Source organism: Saccopteryx bilineata, chromosome 4, assembly GCF_036850765.1.
Source record: "Saccopteryx bilineata isolate mSacBil1 chromosome 4, mSacBil1_pri_phased_curated, whole genome shotgun sequence".
Lineage (NCBI taxonomy): Eukaryota > Metazoa > Chordata > Mammalia > Chiroptera > Emballonuridae > Saccopteryx > Saccopteryx bilineata.
The window spans coordinates 105,045,001-105,064,389 of NC_089493.1; the positions used below are offsets into that span (position 1 = coordinate 105,045,001).

Consider the following 19,389-nt stretch of genomic DNA (forward strand, 5'->3'; position numbering starts at 1 on the left):
AAGCTCAAAGCCTGGGCAGAATGGCTCTGTGGATAAAGCATCAATCTGGTGCACTAGAGGTTGCGGGTTCAACCCCCCATCAGGTCACATATGAGAAGTAATCAATGAGTGCACAACTAAATGGCACAACTAAATGAAACAGTGAGTTGATGCTTCTCTCTCTTCCTCCCTCCCAATCCTTTCCTCTTTCTTTCTCTATCATGCAATGGGGAAACAAATTTTTAAGCTTTAAAAATGCCTAACCATGGGACATTCCAAGAAAAAGCAAAACTCAATATTAGTAACAAAATATAAAATGGCAGACATGCATAGTATATGAGGGCAACATTTTCTAACAACTACACATGCATATTATTATTCTTATTCACAAATCAATTTCTATGATATATTTATTTTTCTTTTAAATTTATAGTTTACATTTAATATTATTTTGTATTAATTTTAGATGTATAGCATAGTGATTAGACAACCATACACTTAACAAAGTGGTCTGCCTGATATTTCAAGTAACCTGCTGGCACTAGACATAGTTATTGCAATGTTATTGACTATATTCCTTATGCTGTACTTTACATCCCTGTAACTATTTTGTGGCTACCAATCTGTACTTCTCAATCCCTTTGCTTTTCTCACCCAGCTCTCAAATCCCCCTCCCCTCTGTCAACCATCAGTCTGTTTCTGTATTAATTAGGAACATACATCTTTATCATTACATTTTGCTTGAGAAATACTTTAAAATATGCAATTTCCCTACCATCTATTTTGTTTCATATCTGAGAGAAGTGGTAGATCTGAGAGAAGTGGTAGAGAGAGACAATTCTTTACAGTACAAGTAGAAATTAATTTTGATTTAATAAAATAAAAATGTGGGCTTTTCTATGATCCCTAGCATTCTTTCTATGATTTCTGTTCACGTAGGTCTTTTCTCTGCAAAGGTATTCCAGCTTAAAGAGTAGATACTGAGAGCTCAGTTTGCAACAAAAATTTATCTCAAAAATTTTTTTGTCTTTAAGAGATGTGTTCTGAAATAGTAGAGTCATGGATCCTATGTTTTGAGTTTTAACCTGACAACACATCTAACTATAAACAGTTAAAAATAACAAAAGTGGGAACTGATTTTAAACTTTTTATTAGGAAACAACTTCAGATTTACAAAATATTGCAAAAATAAAAATAACATTTTAACTAGGCTCACCTATTAATATCTTAGCTTATTTTATTTATCATTTTCTAGCTACCCATTTATCTATATAGTTTTATTTTTCCCTGAACTATTCGAAGACAAGTTGCACCATGACTTTTTATCCCTAAATATTTCATTGTATTTCTTCTAATAGGGATATAGGTATATTCTCTTACAAAACCATAGTATAGTAATCAACTTCTTAAATTTACACTGATAATATATATAATCCACCTTTCACACTCCAATTTTGTCAATGTTTTCAATAATATCCCTGATGGCATTTTTTTCCTTCTTCAGTGCACAATTTGGATGTTGAATTTGTCATATCACTTTAGCTTCCTTTAAACTCAAAACATTTCTCCAGCCTTTTTCTCTCTTTTTGTGATATTGATAATTTTGAAGAATGGATTCTTCCTTTTACAAGTAGATTATTCCTCACTTTGTGTTTGATCTTTCTTCATGATTAGATGCAGATTTTGCACTCTCAGAAGGAATACTGTGTAGGTGATGTTCTGTCCTTTTTAGAGTGCCATATCTTGAGGTAAATAGTATCTATCTGTCCTTCATTAGTAATGTTAATTTTGATCATTTTGTGGAGAAACACTTTAAAACCATGCAAATACCCTGCCCCTTCTCAAATAATAATTCTTACCTAATCCAATCCATACCAAGATGCTGCAAAATTATAGTTTTCTAACTGTACCATTCCCTCCATGTTTATCAGTTGGTCCCTGGTATTCTACCTTAAGTAAGATCTTTCTCTTCTCCCCTATTTTTTTATCTATTTGTCAGAGGTATGAATTCATCTTTTTCCCTATTACTTTTTATTTATTACTGTACATTAATTATTTTAAAGTTTTTTATTGATTGATTTTAGAGAGAGAGAGAGAGACAGGAACATCAATCTATTCCTGTAAGTGCCCTGACTGGGGATCAGACTGTCAGCCCTTGTGCTCAGGCTGACACTCTATCAACTGAGCTATTTGGCCAGGGCATGTACTTTAATTATTTTATTATTAAGTGAGAGGTGGGGAGGCAGAGAGACAGACTCCTGTATGCACCCCTACCGGGATCCACCGGCAAGCTCCCCTATGGGGCGATGCTCTATCTGCAGCCACTGCTCCATTGCTTGGCAACTGAGCTATTTCAGCACAGAAGGAAAGGCTATGGTGCCATCCTCAGTGCCCGGGGTCAACTTGCTTAATGAGCTATGGCTGCAGGAGGTGGGGAGAGAGAAAGAGAGAAAGGGGGGGGGCTGGAGAAATAGATGATCACTTCTCCTGTGTGCCTAGACCAGGAGTTGAACCCAGGACTTCTACACACTGGGCTGACACTCTACCACTGAGCCAACCAGCCAGAGCCATACTTTAATTATTTTAGTGCTCAAATTGTCCCAGATTTGGCTAGTGAGAGTCTCTTCAATTTAGTTCTTATATATTTTTGAGTTATTTTTTTTAGTTTGATTTAGAAAATTAACTTTAACTTTGATCAATAAGAGTCCATAGGTTTTAGGTGAACATTTCTATAGCATTTGAATTGTTGATTATGTTGTATACTCATCACCCGAAGTCAAATCATTTCCTGTCACCTTATTATATTTGTCTCTCTTTACACCCTTCCCTCCACCTCCTCCCTTTACCCCATTTACTCAAATCTTATATCTTTAATATACCTATTAAGCAATCCCTTACTTTGTGGTATGACAGAGAGTTTCAGACTTATTTTGTACCTACCTGCCTCAATCCTTGAATCAGTCATTTCCCTGCAGAGCATTGGTTCTTTTTAGTAGGAATTGGCATGAAAGGCCAAGATCTGAGTGCTAAGTGTGGGGGTCTTTGCTTCTTGAGTCAACCCTATCTGTCAACAAAGCTAGAAAATACATGAATGTGTTCATCTTTATTATATGTGGCTTAAGTGTCTGTTTGTCGCCGATAGCTTATTGGTTGCTTGCGTAACTATACTAGCCAATGGGGTGAAGTTGCCACGGCTGAACACAAATTGAGCAGGTCAGGGGGAAGGTGAACATTTGTTTGCATTGGAAATCATCTGCTTTTGAAACAATTTAAGGCTGAATGCAAATTGAGCGTGTCAGGGGGAAGGTGAACATTTGTTTGCATTGGCAATCATCTGTTTTACATAAAAACTACGTCTTAAAGTAATTTCTGAAGCTGGAAACAGGGAGAGACAGTCAGACAGACTCCCGCATGCCCCCGACCGGGATCCACCCAGCACGCCCACCAGGGGCGACGCTCTGCCCACCAGGAGGCGATGCTCTGCCCCTCCGGGGCGTCGCTCTGCTGCAACCAGAGCCACTCTAGCGCCTGGGGCAGAGGCCAAGGAGCCATCCCCAGTGCCCAGGCCATCTTTGCTCCAATGGAGCCTTGGCTGTGGGAGGGGAAGAGAGAGACAGAGAGGAAGGGGGGGTGGAGAAGCAAATGGGCGCTTCTCCTATGTGCCCTGGCCGGGAATCGAACCCGGGTCCCCCACACGCCAGGCCGACGCTTTACCGCTGAGCCTACCGGCAAGGGCCTAAAGTAATTTCTTTTAAGAATGCCTCCCAGAAAATACAGCACTGAAGAGGAGAGAAAAGGAGCTAAAGCTGCACAAAAACGGCTTTCTCGACAAAAAGAAACCACTGAGCAGAGAAAGACAAGGCTTGCTTCAGTCACAGAGCAAGTGCGTCTTTCTTGGCAAAATGAGACTGATGAGCATAGAGAAACAAGGCTTGCCTCAGATGCAAGACAAAAAAGCCTGTCTCGACAAAATGAGTCCCTTGAACAAAGGCAGGAGAGAAATGCAAAAAAACGACAGAGTAATGCTGACCGAAATGCAAAAAGGATTAAAACAGTTTCAAACTGAGAAACTTTAATTTTTGAGCATTCCTCTGGTGACATGAATATTAAATGTGAACACTGTCAGTCCTTAAACTTCAAGTTAGAAACTAATCGATTTGACCATGGGAAGAAAGGATTTTCTCAATGTTGCAAGTACGGAAACATTGTAGTTCCACTAATTGAGAATTATCCACAACTCTTGAATAAATTATTGACTAATCAGCATCCAAATAGTAAACAGTACATGGATAGCATTCGATCCACTAATAGTTCGTTTGCTTTTGCGTCCATGGGAAACAAACCAATTGACTTGTCTGGACCAGGACTTTATTGCTTTTGACTTCATGGTCAAGTTTACCATCAAACTGGAACTTTGCATCCTTCTGACGGGAAAAGAAAGTTTGCTCAATTATATATACTTGATCCCTCAGAAGCCAGTTCGGCATGTTTAGAATGGAATAAAAGAGTTCCTGAGACCTTACTTAATGAAATGGGGGAATTATTTCAAGACATTAACCCATTTGCTACTTCACGAAGTTGAAAAAAAAGTTGGCCTCTAATGCTATAGCAAGCAATGAGCCAGCAATCAGCATTGCCATGGTCATTGTCTGTGATTGTAACTTAGATCAAAGGCAGTATAATGTCCAGCAAGCCAACGAAGTGGCTGCCATATTTGAAAACACTGATGGAGAGCCACCACATGAGCGAGATTTAATAATTTACCCAAAGGCTCAACCTGGACAAACTGAATTAAAGCGAATCAGCACATGGGATCCAAATCTTGACCCAATGATTATGCTGTTAAGAAATCTTAACACCAGAAGGGGTTTTTGCAATGGTACAAGACTAGAGGTTCTTTAATTGAAAAATAATGTCATAATAGCTAAGTCTTTGACTGGCTCCTCTAAAGGTGAAAATACATGTCATTCCAAGAATTGATTTGGCTCCATCTCAAAGAGGGTTGCCGTTTCAATTGAGACGTAGACAATTTCCTGTAAAACTTGCTTTTGCTATGACTATCAATAAGTCTCAGGTCCAAACGCTTAAGCGTGTTGGCATTTTTTTACCTGAGCCTGCATTTGGACACGGTCAACTTTATGTTGCCTGTTCAAGAGTTCCTGAAAGAACGGACGTAAAATTAAAAATAATTGATGGTCCTCTGCAAGGCGAGCTTAAAAATGATGGAAAGATCTACACAAGAAATGTTGACATGTGAATTAACATTTTATTATTTAAATCACCTTTATTTATTGAGCTAGCGGTGGCTCTTAAGAAATGTACCGCCAGTGGTTTCCTTCATTGCACTCTACTTTAAGCAATTAAGCAAGTAGAAGGGGGAAACCCCGTGGGGCACTAAGCAAAGGGGCATCCTCACCGCCTGCCCTGGGTAATTCAGTTTGAATTAGCAGACACCTTTGCACAAATCATTTTAATTACAATTTATAATATCTAGAACAGCGGTCATTTCATATGACCGCCGGGCTTTCTAGTACACATATGTCCACATACATACAATTAATATATTTATATAGCAGATAGGCATATTCATACACACATGCATAAATACATTATGTGTATATATGTATGTGCACACGAAAACATATACACACACATATACTTGTTTTAGAATCAAGAGTTCACACCAGTTTTTCCAAATTCAACTCAAACCACAAGATTCTTGCTTTCAGTGGGGCCTCTGAGCCTGCTGGGAGCGATTGAAACTGGTGTTGCTCGCTCTTTGTGTAGCTGGCTCTTTACGTCACTCTCGGAGTGTGTACTGTTGCTTCCAGGTCAGAGGTCAGACGGTCCAGCATGATGTGGGCTAGGGTGCAGCTCCAGATGCGCTGGTCCCGCACCCCTGCGTCTGTGTCCGCGATTGCGGAGGAAGGCCAGCCGCCTCAGAGCAGGAGGTGGAGCACGACCCGTTGGCTGGGCAACCCAGCAGTGGCGCAGCCGCCAAACCCATGGAGAAGAAGACAGGGACAACGAATTTGACCATGAGGCCCCTGAAGAATTGACTTTCACCAGCGCCCAGGCTGAAGCAATAGAAGAGGAGCGGCGGGTTCGGGAGACGGTGCGCAGGGATAAATCACTGCTGAAGGAACAGAGGAAGCAACACAACGCGAGGAGCTGATCATTAAACAAAAGAAAACTCCTTCCAGACACAGTTCTAGAGAAGTTAACTACAGCGTCACAAACATAAAGAAATCACGAGGAAAGTTAAAAGGAGTTTATTTACAGAAGAAAACTGAAGAATGTGAAAAAGGAAGTGACTCCAAGAAAGCTAAAGAAAAAGTACAGCCTATCGGCAAGAATAAGAGCTACTTGGCTGTAAGGCTGAAAGATCAAGATCTGAGAGATTCAAGGCAAGAAGCCGCCCAAACCTTCATACAGAATTCTCTATATGGTCCAAGAACCATTAGAACTACTGTAAATAATTTCCTGTCTCTTGACAATAAGAGATTACCAGTGAAGAAGGCTGCAACTCAGGTTTTGAATAATGGTTGAGGAATCCAGAAGAAACAAAATACCAAGAGATTTAAAAGACAGTGGATGCTCAGAAAGCTGAAAACTTCCAAAAAGTAAATCAAAGCTAAATGAAGAATAAGAACTTTGTATGTATGAGACTTATGAATAGTTAAAATTAATTTGTCTTTTAAAAACTCCAATAAACCACTTATAAATTAAAAATATATATATACCACAAGATTCTTCCTTGACTTCCCTGATTCTATTTATATTTCCCTTTTTCCACCATAAGAACCCTGAATACCAGCAACAGCAACACATTTACTCATTTCCTGGTTAATATAATACATTTAAAACAGTTTCAGAATTGCTTCAGAACCATTATAATAAATCTGCTAAAAAGAGTTCAGGATTCATTTGCAATTTCCTCATTCCCACCCTGTTCAAGATTGTAGGGGTGTGGTCAAATACAATACTTTTTCAAAGTTTAAAATTAGTTTTTTACCAAGCTATTGGCTCCTTTCTCCTCCTCTCCCCTCCCTACCTCCTTCCCTTCCTCTTTGATTTTCCTGGAGCACTTTATCCCGATTCACCTGTCTCTTCATTATACTCCATGCCAACAGCAGGCAACTTCTAGGTATAAAATTATGCTTAAATATCTGCTGTCATCAAAAACTTTCTCTTAAGACTGTTGCCTCTGTACACTGCACAAGACTCCCAGCTGGAGGGGCCAGTACAATGAAATCCACCCAACATTCTGCTGGCCAAGTCATGACAGCATACAAGTGAAAATACGTCTACCCGGAGCAAGGGCCAGATTTTCCTAATTTTGAGAAAAGCACCTACAGTCTAAAAGCAGCCTTTCCTCAGTCCTTCTTTCCAGTCATGCTATCATTGTATCTATCCATTATACACCAAGTGCATATATCTTTTTGAGTTAGTGTTTTGTTTTCTTCACAAATATACCCAAAAATGGAATTGCTGGATCACATGGTAGTTCTATTTTTTATTTTTTGGGTGAACTTTCATTCAATTTTCTATAGCAGCTGTACTAATGGACATTCTCACCAACAATGGACATGAGTTCCCTTTTATCCACATCCTCGTCAGCACTTGTTATTTCTAGTTTATATGCATTGTATATATGCACTCATAATAGTTTCATATGTACTTTAGTATTTCTGTGGTATCAGCTATAACACCTTTTTCATTTATTTTGAGACTCTTTATTTCTTCAGTAAATTTAGGTCAATTTTGTTTATCTTTTCAAAGAACTGACTCTTTTATTGATCTTTTCTATTGTCTTTTTGGTCTCTATTTTGTTTATTTCTGCTCTAATCTTTGTTATTGCCTTCCTTCCACTAGACCTGAGCTTCATTTTTATTTCTAGTTCCTGAGATGTAAAGCTGGATTGCTTATTTAAGACTTTTCTTCTTAACTATGCATTCATTGCTATGAATTTCCCTTTTAGAATTGCTTTTGCTGCATTCCATAAATTTTTATATGTTACATTTCCATTTCAATTTGTCTCCTGGCATTTTTATTTCTTTTTTGATTTCTTGTATAATTCATTGATTATTCAGGAGCATGTTTTTAATCTTTACATATTTGTAAAATGTCCTGTAATTTTCATGTAATTAATGGCTAATTTTATACCACTGTGGTCAGAAAAGATACTTGATATGATTTCAACCTTCTTTAATTTATTCAGACTTGTTTTGTGTGCTAATATATGATTTATTTTAGAAAATGTTTTATGTATGCTTGAGAAGAATGCATTTTATTTTGCTTTGGATGTGGTGCTTTATAAATATCTGTTAAGTCCATCTGGTCTGAAGTATCATTTTAAGGTCAATAGTGTCTTACTGATTTTTTTGTCTGGATATAAATGTAAATAGGGTATTAAATTCCCTAGTATTATTGTAATACTATCTATCTCTCCCTTTAGATTTGTTAATATTTATATATTTAGGTGCTCCTATGTTAGGTGCACAAATATTTACACATTACATATTCTTGTTGGTTGATTGATTCCTTTATTAAATAACTCCCTTCTTTGTCTCTTATTACAGTTTCTGTTTTAATGTCTATTTTGTCTGACATAGCTACTTCAGCATTCCTGGGTTTCATTTACATATAGCTGGGTCTATTTTGGCTTTTTAATCCATTTAGCCATTCTGTGTCTTTTGAATGGAGAATTTAGTCCTTTTACATTTAAAGTAATTATTGATAGGCATGAGCTTATTGCCATTTTGTATTGTTTTCTGGCTGTTTTTATAATAGTTCCTCTCTGTTTATTTCTTTTTGTTGTTATTACTCTCTTTCTTTGTGATTTGGTGACTTTCTCTAATAATATACTTATATTCTTTTCTCTTTATGTTTTATACATTTAATACAGGCTTTTACTTTGTGGTTTCATTAGACTTACATATAACAAGCTATATCTATAATAGTCTATCATAAGTTGATAACTACTTAAGTTTGATCCATTGTAAGACTCAGCATTATTCCTCTTTCCTCATGTTTTAATGTTTTTGCTATTACAATTTACAATTTGTAATTCATGTATCCCTTAACTAATTATTGTAAGCATAGTTGTTTTTACTACATGCTTTTGACTTTTAACCTTCATACAAACTTTATGTGATCAATCATCTATCTTTACTATATATTTACCTTTACAATGAGATTTATTTTTTCATGTGTTCTTATTGCTAATTAGTACCCTTTCTTTTCAGCTTAAAGAGTCCCTTTAACATTTTTTAAAGGACAATTTAGAGGAGATTACTACCTTCGTTAGCTTTTGTTTGTCTGGATAACTCCTTATCTCCCCTTAATGTCTGAATAACTTCACCTGGCACAGTATTCTTGGTTAGAAGCTTTTCTTTTTCAGCACTTTGAATGTATTTTGCCACTCCTTTCAGACCTACAAAGTTTCTGCTGAAAAACTTTCTGATTGTCTTATGAAGTTCCCTTTTATGCAACAAGTTGTTTTTCTCTTAATATTCTCTCCTTGTCTTTAACCTTTGAGATTTTAGTTATAATGTGTCTTGATGTAGGCTTCTTGGGTTCTTCTTATTTGGAAACCCCTAGGCTTCCTACATCTGGATGTTTGTTTTCTTCCTCAGATTAGGGTATATTCCACCATAATTTCTTCAAATAAAAAGAAAAGTTAATTTCAAAAATACCTGAACCTGTTCAAAATGATAAAAAAAAGTGTTTTTAAAAGAGAAATATTTTAAATCTTTTAAAGAAAAATGTTTTTAGAGTTATTTCTTACAGTAAACTTAGATGAAAACTTAAAGAATTTTGAAAATGAGTGATTAGAGGATCCCTTCAATAACTCCTTCTAAGTATCAATACTTTCAGCCAGGCTTTTGACAGGAGATGTATAATAGACAATTCAAAATTGAGATTACTGTTCAACTCAAAGATAATCCATGTTTTTGATTGAAAAAAAGATCTAATGGTTAGATGACAAGGATGTTGTTTCTTTATAAAATAAAAGAACTTTTCTAATATTTTTACTTCAGTGAAGAATCACTTTATCTGTGTAGAACAATGAGCCAAGTGAGCAGTCTCAAACAGATCAAGGGCAATTCTCACAAAGCAATTCAGTGTCTGAACAAACTGGTGGAAATGGCAAAACTCTATGCCATCAGGCAAAAAGAACATGACTATCCGAAAAGATTGTGAAGATAAGAGGTACCAAAGGTTTCTGTTGACCACAAAAGATCCTTAACATGATGCCTATAAAATGTTCAATTTTGAGATCAGCTGCAAACTAAGGTTTAATCAGGTAAATCACAAATTGTGACCCTAAGAAACTAAATATGGCAATCAGTTAAGAAGACTAGTTTAATGTTATCGATTTAGAAGTCAAAGTGTGCCTGCCAAAATTGATCATTTTGGTTTTAGTAGAATTAATATTTAGTAGTTTTCCTGCCATAAGTTGGTCGATAGGTTTTTTTGCCAAAGCCACTTCTCTGACCATCTAGGAAGACATGTCATCAACACATGAGAGGCTCTTGTCTGCTGTGGGTAGGTCATTTAAAGACAACCAGTTTGTTCAGTTATAAAATTAAAAGGAGGTCACAGGATCCAGCCCTCCTTTTAATTTTAAACTGATTTTAATTTTAAACTAGTCTTAACTGATTGCCATATTTATTTTTTTGCCATTTAAAATAGACATTTCATCTTTCAAAAAGAAGGCATTTCGTAACCATGTTAATTTCTGCTATATTGTCCAGCAGTAATGACTCAGAGATATCTATGTTTAGATCATACACTTAGGCTTCTTTATGGATTCAATGACCAAAGAAAAACCAGTAAATTTCATGAAAAGTCTTAAAACACTCTTAACTGACTGAAAGCAGTTTATCTTCAGAAATAGATGCTGCATGTTGATTTCTTATCTCTCTTTTAATTTTCCAAACATATTTTCCCAATCTATCCTCATTCCTCATTTTCTATATTATCTTGCATTATACTTATGTTAACATGTGTTTTATAGCCTAAGTTAGCTTTCTGTTTTATTGGATCAAACAAATCTTTTATTTCATAAATATATGAGTAATCTAATGTTTGCTAAAAAAGAGAATAAATGAATAGTAGGTAAACAATAAATGGATGAATATTTTCTACTTGGTTATTGTTGTGGACCATAAATGGCAAAAAGTCTTTGTAGATTTGAGGCATAGCAAAAGGCTAAGTTCTCCCCACTCCACCTCCATATTGGCTATGATGCTGAGTATTTGCAGCCACTTCACTTGCTTCCTTAACTTGCTGGAAACAATTTACATGCCCTTCCTCTTACTCTTCGTTTGTTCAGATGTTGGTTGATTTCGCTTATGCATGGTAGGGGGATTCCTGTTTATGCCTTGGGAGAGTTCCTGTTTTAGCCTCAGATGTGTAACTTTGTATCAAGGACTTCCTTGATTTGCATATGGCTATATAATAAAGCAAACTGGGGCTATGAGGCACTCGGATATTGCCATCAGCATTGAAGAGTCTTCCTGGTCCCATCCTTTTTTCTTAATAAGTACGTTTCCTTAATTCTGCACCATTATTAGGAGCCATGCTGGTCCGTGGCAGGTTATGATCAAATATAACATTCCTAATCATTCAATCTAGAGACACAGAGAGAAAAATCTGAAGGTCAAAGAACATGGTGAATGTGATTTTTGTCTCTTAACTCAAGAGATTGCTTTGGATTTCTGAAGGAAATTTGGAATCATATAACTCCAGACTTGCAAGGTACAGATTGTTGAAAATGGATGGACTTCATCAGCACTTGTCATAAAGTCACAGACCCTGTCACTTTGGCCAAGCCATTATAATGTTCCAATTGGACTACTCCAACGTTCCTGAGGCAAACCCAAAGAACCTGTAGACAGTCTGAATACTGAAGATGGAATTTCTTAAATTTACCATGTGTGTATCTAGGTGTATTTAGCTTCAAAGGGTTTTCAATTAATTAATAACATATCTGTATTTAAATGCCAGCTCTCTTTCAGTATATTGCACAGCCGAGTCAATGATTTGCCACATTTTCCACCTCATGGTATATATAAAAAGTGATGCTATTATACTCTGGAAAAAACAGAGAAGGCTATTTATGGTGATGGGCATTATATATGGGCCACCATGAGGGCTAAAAGGGTCCAACCCCAGCACAATGGCAACACTGCGTTCTGGTGTCCGACAGAAATAAAATTTGGGAAACTCTAGTCTTTAGTACACAAATTAACTCTTGGAGTAGGGAGCAGTTATCAGGCCCAGTTTTTTATTCCCAGAAATTAGATTTAATTATTCTGCACATCCAAAATAGTGGTTATTTATCCTGTGTTTAAAGATTTCTAGGGGTTGTTGAGAGACTGTCGTGCTGTGGACACACTGTCCTTGTTTTGTTTACCTCGCTCTCCACTATGCATAGTCAGCCTGTTATCTTCTTTTAAGTAAAAGTCAAGGTTTTCATGAAAACGATACAGTCGTCCCTCACAGTTCACTTTTCCCCGTCTCACTGTATCATGGATTTTTAAATTGTATATATCTAATTTTGTATCATGGATTTTTGCTCTATTGCAAGATTTTGCAGTATATAGGTATTTTGATATATTAATTACTTTAATTATTTCTGAAGTAAAATAAGCAAAACAAGTGTCAGAAAGGTAAATAACAGTGTGGGAAAGGTTTATAAGAGTATGGGGAAGGTTTATAAAGCCTTAAAATATATATAAATAATAAAATAAATATAAGGTCACTACTTTGCTGATATTCACCTATCGCGGTGGGTTCTGGAACCTAAACCCCACAATAGACGAGGGACTTGAAAACCTTGAGTAAGTCACTTTTCAGTCTCTTTTCAATTCTTTCTATTTTCCCCTCAGGGCTGGTTTCTTATTTCTTCAATATTTTATCTCTTCTTTCATTGTTTTTTGTTTGTTTGTTTGTTTGTTTTTTCCTGAAATTAGAAGCGGGGAGGCAGTCAGACTCCCACATGCGCCTGATTGGGATTCACCCAGCATGCCCACCAGGGGATGATGCTCTGCCTATCCGGGGCGTTGCTCCCTTGTGGCCAGAGCCATTCTAGCGCCAGAGGTGGAGGCCATGGAGCCGTCCTCAGCGCCAGGGTCAACTTTGCTCCAATGGAGTCTTGGCTGCAGGAGAAGAGGAGAGAGCCGGATAGAAAGGAGAGGGAGAAGGGTGGAGAAGCAGATGGGCACCTCTCCTGTGTGTGCTGGCTGGCAATCGAACCCAGGATTTCCACACACCAGGCCAGCACCCTACTGCTGAGCCAACCGGCCAGGGTCTTATTTTAATATTATTTAAGGTACTTTACTGTGATTTCTCCACATATTTTTTAAAATACAGAAACCAAAAATTTACAAATTATTCTATAAAAATCTGGCCATTACACCATATGTTCATATGGGCTTACTTACATCTTACTGTGGTCCACTGACATTCTCAAGAATTATTCCATTGTAAGTGCAGTTAACTGACAGCATTTATACTTATTCTTAACAAACAGGTGAGAAAATGTGAATAAGGGACTCAAATAATAAAACTATAAATATTAATATCAACCATAGCTGCTATTGAATAAAACACTACTTAATAGTGCTTGACAAATGTTATCTCATTTAATTCTCACAACAACTGAACAAATGGATATATATTAGTACTCCCATTTTGTAAATGAGGAAACTGAGACTCAGGGATACTAGGTTACTTGTGTAGAGTTGGTTTTGGATTCAAGCAGATTGATCTCTGACCACTATCTCTTACTGTCTGTAAGGATAATAGTTCAGAATAATAATGGTCAGACTGATTTGCACTGTGCATATTATTCTTTCTGTAGTTACCCTGATGTAGAAGCAAAATCATGTTTAAAAGTTATATCTACCTCAAATTTCATCCATTACCTCCTTAAGAGGACCAGTACACTCCAAAAGAGTTAGTGGTCTCAAATATGCTTCTAAACATAATTATTCTAATCTGTTACATTTTTTTAATTGAGTTATACTTATCATATAACATTAAATTGATTTCAAATGTACATGATTTAATATTTGTATATATTGCAAAATGACTGCCATAATAAGTCTAATTTCTTTGTCTGTGGTGAGAACTTTTAAGATGTACTCTCTTAACCTCTTTCAAATATAAAATACAGTATAATTAACTATAGTTACCGTGCTGCAAATGCATCATGATGCATTTACTTTGTAACTAGAAGTTTGTACATTTTGACCCCTTTCACTCATTTCACCCCCCCTTCCTTTCACTCCCACTTCTGTTCTGGAAACCTCCAATCTTTTCTCTGTGTCTATAAACTTTTATTTTTGTTTTTTGGATTTTATTTTTAGGTTTCATCTCTAAATGAGATAAGGTATTTATTTGTCTTTCTGACATTTCACTTAGTATAATTCCCTCAAAGTCCATCTATACTGTCACAAATGGCAAGATTTCATTTTTTAATGGCTAAATAATATTTTATTGTATATATGTATCACAATTTTTTATCCATTCATCCATCAATGGACATTTGGTTATTTCCACACTTTGGCTATTGTGAATAGCGATGCCATAAACATGAAGTTGCATATATCTTTTTGACTTAGTGATTACATTTTCTTCAGATAAATACCCAGAAGTAAAATTGCTGAGTCATATAGTAGTTCTATTTTTCCATATTTTCAGGAGCCTCCATTCTGTTTTCCATAGTGGCTGCACCAATTTATATTCCCACCAATTACCTTCACAGTCCGCATGGGTTCCCTTTTCTTCACATCCTCATCAATATTTGTTATTTCTTGTCTTTTTTATCTACTGTTCACAAAAATTAGGGGATATTTCACTGAATATGAAGCAATAAAATATCCCTTTATTTTTGTGAGCAGATTTAGGAGATATTTCAAAATTAATATAAAGCAATAAAATATCCCCTAATTTTTGTAAGCAGTGTAATAGCTATTCTAACAGGTATAAGATAATATATGATCATGTGGCTTCTATGGAAAAATATTATTTATTAAGCAAATGGTTACATAATGCTCATTATTAGTCCAAATATTATTCTAGGTGTTTTATAAATAAAACATATATAAGCCTCTAAAATAGGCACTATTTTAAACGTAGAGAAACTGAGGTCAAAGATGTTAAATAATTGCCCAAAGTCCCAGAGATGGTATGGAAGGAGGACTGAGATCTGAACCTAACACCAAGTGCTTACCACTCTACAATCCTCTTTTGCTTGCTGAACAATATGTTATTTGTAAAAAGTATAATGACTGACCTGGCCGGTTGGCTCAGTGGTAGAGTGTCAACCTGGCGTGCGAGAGTCCCAGGTTCGATTCCCGGCCAGGGCACACAGGAGAAGCGCCCATCTGCTTCTCCACCCCTCCCCCTCTCCTTCCTCTCTGTCTCTCTCTTCCCCTCCCGCAGCCAAGGCTCCACTGGAGCAAAGTTGGCCCGGGCGCTGAGGATGGCTCTGTGGCCTCTGCCTCAGGCGCTGGAATGGCTCTGATTGCGGCAGAGTGACGCCCCGGATGGGAAGAGCATCGCCCCCTGGTGGGCGTGCCGGGTGTATCCCGGTCGGGCGCATGCGGGAGTCTGTCTGACTGCCTCCCCGTTTCCAGCTTCAGAAAAATACCAAAAAAAAAAAAAAAAGTATAATGATTATTTTAATTCTGTTACTAAATTTAAAAGTATAAAGTGTGTGTTTGTTGGTAGGTGTGTAGGTAAACATACTGATACACCTTTTAAAAATTTTTAATGTTAATGGAAACACGCCTTCTTACCCAGAGATGGCTTATTTGTAGTTACATATTTTTCAGAAATCTTTGGTCAAACACCTAGACCTCAAGTTTCAAAGCTACCAGTGCTGTAACATAAATAAGAAGTTACCAAAACCCCTCCTCTAGTTTGGGATATCTGAGTTTTCAAGTGGACCCAAAATTTGGCGCCTTGCTATCTCCAAGGAGCAGAGCCAAGACAGAGCAGAGAGCCCTGAGAATTTTCCCAGACTTCCACATCCTCAAGGGAAACTGAGCGACCTTGAACCTAGAGATGTCAAGTCTGCCTCTGCTTTCATCATTAGAGAGGATATTATTCAGCCACAATATATCTTTTAATAGCAACTACATAAATACATCATGATACTTTTATATTTTCAAATATTGGTCGTTGTCTCTCTCATAAAATGGCTGATTTAAACAAAGAATTTTATCCATGGCACCCTCTATCCAGTTAATTTTAAATAATAATTTGAAAGATATTTGGAATTTCCTTTGTATCTAATTTCCCTATAAGAGGCCAGGGACAACATTTTGACCTTTGTTGAAATCAGCTTGTATTTCAATTTAGGGAAAGAAAAGAGAAATGTTCCTTCTTTCAGCTTATGTAAGCACTTAAAACAAGACAGTCAGATGCCAAGTGGAATTTTAAAAGATACTATATATAAATATAGATATTGCCTAGGTTGGCAGGAAACCTACAGGCAATGCTGCTAAATGAGGGCAAGCTTGATATGTTTTGGACACACATCAATCACAATGGAGGAAGAACACTGGGCGTTGGAGTCACGGGGCCTGGGCTCTCCTGCTCTCTGTCTGTATGTCTTTAAGTGGCGTATCCTCTCAGAGCCTCGGATCCCTCAGTTGTATAATGGAGATGCCAATAATTTGCAAGGCTGTTTTAAATATGAGATATAACAATATAATTAGCCCAGTTCCTGACTCTCCATAAGCACATATATAAAGATGGCATTTTTTTATTATAAAGATCTATGTTCTTATTTACAGTTTTGATGTGAGAAGTTAACAAAGAGAAAGGAGAGATTATTTGGGCATCATCGAAATGGTAAAAAGAAGTCTCAGGTTCCCATTCTTTGCTCAAAAGCTGGTGTCTAATTTTGGGTGACCAGCACATACTAACCCAACATATGACATGCAGTAATATTGGGTCAGATGTCTGCTCTAATGCCATGGCTCAATGTGAGATATTTTATTTAAAACAAAAACACACAATTTTAATTATTAGATAAGTTTCCGTGATGCAGACAAACTTATCCAAAGTAGGCTCATTGTGCATAGGCTTAGAGCTGCACAAGGTGTCACGGGCAGTGTGCATAGTCTGTGTACACTTTCCCAGCTGTAGCCACTGTGATAAATTATATCTCAACCAAAAAACTACTCTTATTTAAAGCAAGTTTGGAAAGAATATTTCTAACCCTTCTTTAATCATATACTTTGATGGAAGAATGTTCTTATGCACATCAGTGCAGCTCAATTCCTTCCAGAAGGACTGACATCTTAAACTGCACTAAACAATGAATCACCTTGTCAAATAAAGTGCAAAATGGAAAACCTGTTACCAAACTCCTCTGATATAATGACATTTACAACAACATGTTTGAGGTGATAAACCGACAATAATAATTATATTTCCTTTAGACTTTTTGATTGTACTTGGAAAGTTCGATGCAATCATACTTTCTTCCTTCAAGAAAATTTTACACCCCGACATTTAATTTCCGAAACTTCAAACCTTCTCTGAATGTGCAAATCACAGTTGGCATTAAGAGAAATCCCCCCCGCCCTTCTCAGGAACCTGGAGTCATGCTGGAAGCATTGAGTTAAAAAATGACAGCTAGAGCACCTCTCTCTCCCTGCAACACAAATTTGCTGGTAGACTCTCTTGAAGAGAATAAAAGCAGAATCAAGGCCATGTGAAACACCAGATGACAGCCACACGCATAGCACTTTTGTATGTATAATCGTAGGTACTTCATTATTCTTAAATGAATAACAATTTCTGGGAATTTTCCATACAATATTCTGAGCACTAAGGAGACTGGATCACTCTCTTCAGGGAGGGGTTCTAATTAATCTCCCTGTGTAGGCCGAGATTTTCCCTGCCCTGAGTTCCCAGGCCGCACAGACACCCCTGGCTTCCTCCAGGTTGGTGAACAGGCTAGCGGACTGGCTCCTGCTCCTGGACAGCAGCGCAGGCTGCCCTCTGGGGGTGGGGCGGCACTGGGTCATCCACCACGTTCCTAAATTCTCATTGCTTCTCTTAATGCTTATGCTTGGTCGCATTCTACATCTCGTTTGCCGTTTGTTAGTAGCTCTGGCTAAAGGTTCAATAGAGAAAAAAAATTTTAACTTTTGACAGAAATGGGATTTGATATACTATTTGCAGTTTCCAGTAATCCACGCTCTGTCTCAGAACTCCCAAGAGAATCAGCGTGGGCTGTATCTTTTTCCCTAATATTTGTGATTACAAAATCTACTTATGACCCAAACAGCTTAGAGATTAAGGGACAACATAAAATCTAAGTCTCATGGAAAAAAATGGGACTTTTATTTTTAGACATAACTGTTTTAGGTGCTCTACTGAACATAAAAATTATATATTTTATATATTTAGGAAGTTGTAATCTTACATAAGTGAAGGATACGCTACATACATAATTTTTTCTCCAACATCCGTCGGATTTTATATAGCCTCCCATAATAGAAATAATACACTATAATATTTCAGACCTAAATTATGAAAAGGGTTTAGTTGCTTATTTGAAATATTTTGCCTACATCTGCATCAACTATTAAACTGCAAATTTCTAGTGATCTGTATCTTATTCTTCTAATGCTAACACCATGTCTTTCAAAATAATCCTTTTCAACAAATTGGTTAATATGAAAATGAATATAAACATTCACATAAAGGACATAAACAATATAGACATCTATGGAGCAGCATTCAAAGAAGGCATGCAGACAAATGTTAAAAACCAGTTAGTAATTAGTATACTACTACTAATTAAACAGAGTCTGTTGTTGGAGACAATGGCAAGAAATAGAGATGCATTAAATTTTATGTTTGTGTTTCCATATTCAGACGAAATCTGCTATCTTTGACCGCTCAGCCGCTGCAAGGCAAATTAGCCAAATGCCTGCTACAAGGTCATTTTCGGTATCCCTAAACTTGTCAATAATGAATGATTGAGTAATCAGGTAGGCTTCCAGCATTACTCGTCAAAGTAACAACATTAGCAAGACAAACAAAATATTTCCAAAATACATCAATACTTACTGTTAATGTCTAAGTATTCATTTTCAACTATAGGTTAGCATTCTAGGTATAACTTAGGGTGCAAATCTACTTTATGCTTTAAATTCTACAAAGCGTCAGTTAAAATAAAAATATATTTATCATAACAATAATAACTGCTATATGATTATTATGAAAGCTGTTAATTTTATTTTTGTACAAATGCAATTGTAAAAAACCCTCAGCTAATTAAGTAAGTAAGTATGGGCAGCTAAACAAACAAAAAACCTTAAAGATGTGTATTTAAGTTTTAGTTAAACTCCATTTACATTACAATTTTGA

The 19,389-nt window shown here is 36.7% G+C and overlaps 1 pseudogene; it reads left to right on the forward strand.

Annotated features, from left to right (window-relative positions):
* LOC136335518 (uncharacterized) overlaps positions 1-19,389 on the forward strand; it is an 80,620-nt pseudogene that overhangs the window by 9,711 nt on the left and 51,520 nt on the right.